The sequence below is a fragment of the Macaca thibetana genome, chromosome 12 (assembly GCF_024542745.1).
Source record: "Macaca thibetana thibetana isolate TM-01 chromosome 12, ASM2454274v1, whole genome shotgun sequence".
In the NCBI taxonomy this organism is placed as follows: Eukaryota; Metazoa; Chordata; class Mammalia; order Primates; family Cercopithecidae; genus Macaca; species Macaca thibetana.
Genome location: NC_065589.1, coordinates 39,340,286 through 39,345,032, shown reverse-complemented (window position 1 = coordinate 39,345,032; position 4,747 = coordinate 39,340,286). Strand labels below are relative to the sequence as shown.

At 44.8% G+C, this 4,747-nt stretch overlaps 1 pseudogene; it reads right to left on the bottom strand.

The window, feature by feature from the left end:
• Positions 1-835: 835 nt before the first annotated feature.
• Positions 836-1,317, bottom strand: LOC126932202 (39S ribosomal protein L50, mitochondrial-like; annotated as a pseudogene).
• Positions 1,318-4,747: the final 3,430 nt, after the last annotated feature.

The following is a 4,747-nucleotide window of genomic DNA, read 5'->3' as shown; positions in this document are numbered from 1 at the left end:
ATTCTTTTTTCTTTTTTTTTTCTTTCTTTTTTTTCACTTTAACAAATCTACTTTAATTCCAAAGAAATTAATCTAGGACGGTCAGTAATACACAACACACTTTTATAGGTATCTATCTAACACAAACTTATTTGTATATGTGCAATGTATAATAACTATCTTAGATATGAGTCCTAACAGGATGAAACTATTTTCTTGCAACTACTACTTTATGCCTATGAAGGGTATGAACTTGCAATGTCCTCCTGTCTTAAACCCAAGTTAATGACAGTATCCTCTCAAAATTTTTCATAAATTAGTAATGGTCTAATTTCATTTAAAAAATGGTTCAGCAGGCTGGGCGCAATGGCTCACGCCTGTAATCCCAGCACTTTGGGAGGCCGAGGCAGGCGGATCACGAGGTCAGGAAAGCGAGACCATCCTGGCTAATACAGTGAAACCCCGTCTCTACTAAAAATACAAAAATAAAATTAGCTGCGTGTGGTGGTGGGCGCCTGTAGTCCCAGCTACTCGTGAGGCTGAGGTGGGAGAATGGCATGAATCCGGGGGGCAAAGGTTGCAGTAAGCTGAGGTTGCGCCACTGCACTCTAGCCTGGGCAACAGAGCAAGACTGTGTCTCCAAAAAAGGGTTTCAGCAAATATGAAAATAGAAAGTCCTGTTATTTGTCCATTCATAATATGAGAAAAAAAGAGATGACACATTCCCCTATAGAAAAAGTGGGTTTAGAGACCAGTTCTGGTAGTATTTCACATGGTGAAGTATCAAAAGGTCTAATAAGCAGCCCCCTTGCTCAGGGGAAAAAAATGATTTCAATGTGTTTCTCTTCCAAATTGCTTAGTAACTCCAAATGATTTTCAAATTAGGGGGGGGATTACTGGCACTGAGTTAATCAAATTTAGATCTATCTTGAATAGGGACATTCTAGAAAATCAAGAACATCTCTAACCCTGCACATCTGGTGGAGTCTGGAGTTAGGGACTACATGACCCAAGTCATCAGCTAAATGTGCCAAGAGATTGAACTATAGACGACCATCTTCCAGTGAGATGTCTTGCCAATTACTAGGAAGAGATGAACCAAAAACTTCTTTAACGTAAGATTCTAAATGACTCTGGAGATCTTCAGGTGGTGTGTGTGTTCGGCTTTGTGAGAGTAGAGACACTGGGGACAGGTTCCTTTTTCACCTCTTCTACTGTCTCAGCAACCACTGGCTCTTTCTCTTTTCTGGATCGAGACCAAAATTCTCTACATGGTGCCCCTGAGACTGTCCACATGAAGACTTTTCTGATGATGCCGGACACAGATCGCGCTGCCATCTTCGATGAGATCCACAGGCCTCTCTCTTTTTTTTTCCTTTTTTTGAGATGGGGTCTTGCTCTGCCGCCCAGAGGTGGGATCATGGCTCACTGCAGTGCCTCAACTCCCTGGGTTCAAGTGATCATCTTACTTCAGCCTCCCCAGTAACAGAGAGAACAGGCACATGCCACCAAGCCTGGCTATTTTTTTAATTTTCTTGTAGAGACTGGGGTCTTACTCTATTACCCAGGCTGGTCTCAAACTCCTGGACTCAAGTGATCCTCCCCACTCTGTCTCCTAAAGTGTTAGGGTTACAGGCCTGAGCTACAGCACCCAGCTAGCTGCCCCATTTTTTTTTTTTTTTTTTTTTTTTTTTTGCGATGGAGTCTTCCTCTGTCACCCAGATTGGAGTGTGGTGGCGCAATCTTTGCTCACTGCAACCTCCACTTCCCAGGTTCAAGCGATTCTCCTGCCTCAGCCTCCTGAGTAGCTGGGATTACAAGCGTGAGCCACCACGCCCAGCTAATTTTCTTTCTTTTTTTTTTTTTTGTATTTTCAATGGAGACAAGGTTTCACCATGTTGGTTAGGCTGGTCTCGAATCCTGACCTGAAGTGATCCACCCTCCTCCACCTCCCAAAGTGCTGGGATTACAAGCATGAGCCACAGCACCCAGCCTTACCCCACTGCTATACACAGGACTACATTATGGTGCATAATTTCAAATTTATACTGTCCACTCTCTTATGGTTTAATGTTTAAAAATTTTTAATCTCGCTATCGTTTACAAAGAAGGGAGCTCTTTAGTTTGGCATTGCTGATAAGGAAACCACTATAGATTACAAAATATTAAAATATAATCCCTTCAGGTTGTGTTCCAGGTGTACAGTGCTCTCTCTCTCTCTCTCTCTCTCTCTCTCTCTCTCTCTCTTTTGAGACGGAGTCTTGCTCTGTCCCCCAGGCTGGAGAGCAGTGGCGTGATCTCAGCTCACTGCAAGCTCCGCCTCCCAGGTTACACCATTCTCCTGCCTCAGCCTCCCAAGTAGCTGAGACTACAGGTGCGTGCCACTGCGCCCAGTTAATTTTTTTGTATTTTTAGTAGAGACGGGGTTTCACCATGTTAGCTAAGATGGTCTCCATCTCCTGACCTCATGATCCGCCCACCTCGGCCTCCCGAAGTGCTGGGATTATAGGCGTGAGCCACCGTGCCAGGCTTTTTTTGTTTTTTGTTTGTTTGTTTTTTGTTTCTTGTGTGGTTTTTTTTTGAGACAAGGTCTTGCTGTGTTGCCAGGCTGGAGTGCAGTGGTGCCATCAGGATCATGGCTCACTGCAGCCTCAACTTACCCAACCTAAGTGATCCTCCCACCTCAGCCTCCCAAGTTGGTGGGACTACAGATCCAAGCCACCAGTGCCTGGCTAATTTTTGTATTTTTTGTAGAGACAGGGTTTTGCCATGTTGCCCAGGCTGGTCTTAAACTCCTGAGATCAATGGATCTGTCCACCTCATGAGCCACTGTGCCTGGACTCTCTTCTTTATAAGAGTAATTTTCGGCCAGGTGTGGTGGCTCATGCCTATAATTACACCACTTTGGGAAGACAAGGTGGGCTGGTCACTTGAGGTCAGGAGTTCGAGACCATCCTGGGCAGCATAGTGAGACTCCATCTCTACCAAAAGAAAAAATACAAAAATTAGCTAGGCATGATGGCATGCACCCTGTAATCCCTGTAATCAGGAGGCTGAGGACGGAGAATAGTTTGAGTCCAGGAAGTGGAGGTTGCAGTGAGCCATGATCAAGCCACTACACTCCAGCCTGGGTGACACAGCAAGACCCTGTCTCAAGGAAAAAAAAAATGAATGTTTTTGGAGCTTCCAGGTATCTGAACATGTGGAGGTTCCTGGAGGGTGGCAGCCAGGAAAGGCCTTCCCTTATACCTTGTGCTGTGCATCTTTTACATGTGAAGAGACCAGAGATGTGCACACAGAGGAAAGGCCATGTGAGGACACAGAAAGAAGATGGCCTGTAAGGCCAGAAGAGAGGCCTTAGGAGAAACCCAAACTGCCAGCACCCTGATCTTGAACTTCCAGCCTCCAGAACTAGGATGCAACAGCTCTACTGGAAGGTTTATGTGGTGAGGAACTAAAACCACGAATGAGAAGCTGAGATCTCCATCAAGAAGATGTGGAGAGTCATCTTGGAAGAGGATTCCCCAGCCCCGTCAAGCCTTCAGATGACAGCATCCCTGGCTGACATCTGAACTACACCCTCATGAGAGACTTGGAGCCACACCACCCAGAGGAGCTGCTCCCAGATTCCTGATTCTCAGAAACTGTGTGAGATAATAATTTTTATCTTTTTCCAAAAGGAGTAGTTTCTTCTTGAAAAATGTTTTCTATTTGGGTAGTAGATAATATGAGGGAATTATAGTTGATTTTGTTGGATATAAAAATGATATTGTGGCCAGGCACGGTGGCTCATGCCTGTGATCCCAACACTCTGGGAATCGGAGGCGGGCGGATCACCTGAGGTCAGGAGTTTGAGACCAGCCTGGCCAACATGGCAAAACCCCATCTCTACTAAAAATATAAAAATTAGCTGGGTGTGGTGGTGCATGCCTGTAATCCCAGCTACTCAGGAGGCTGAGGCACGAAAATCATTTGAACCCAGGAGGTGGAGGTTGTAGTGAGCCAAAATTGTACCACTGCACTCCAGCCTGGGCTACAGAGCAAGACTCCATCTCAAAAAAAAAAAAAAAAAAAAGATATTGTGATTATGTAGCAAAATGTCCTTGTTTTTTAGAGATATGTGCTAAAGTATGTAGTGGTTAAATGTCCTGATTACTGTTATTATCTTTAAAATTCTTTAGCATAAGAATAAGATGAAAAGGTAAGGTAAAAATAGAAGACATTGTCACATGTCACAAATTAATGACTATTTGTGTATTCATTATATCATTCTCCATACTTGTATGTTTGTACTTTCATAATAAAGAGAAAAGGCCGGGTGTGGTGGCTCACACCTGTAATCCTGGCCCTTTGGAAGGCCAAGGTAGGAGGCTCATTTGAGCTCAGGAGTTTGAGAATCCTGGGCAACATAACGAGAGTCTGTTTCTGCAAAAATACAGGTGCGCACCTGTAGTTCCAGGTACTTAAGAGACTTAGATTGGAGGATCTCAAACTTGAGCCTGGGAGGTCAAGGCTGCACTGAGCCAAGATCAGTACTCCAGCCTAGGTGACAAAGTGAGACCTTGACTCAAAAAACAAAAATACTGTGGCCAGGCGTGGTGGCTTACGCCTGTAATCCCCAGTACTTTGGGAGGCTGAGGCAGGCAGATCACCTGAGTTCAGGAGTTCGAGACCAGCCTGGCCATCATGGTGAAACCCCATCTCTACTAAAAATACAAAAATTAGCCAGGTGTGGTGGTGCACACCAGTAATCCCAGGCTGAGGCACG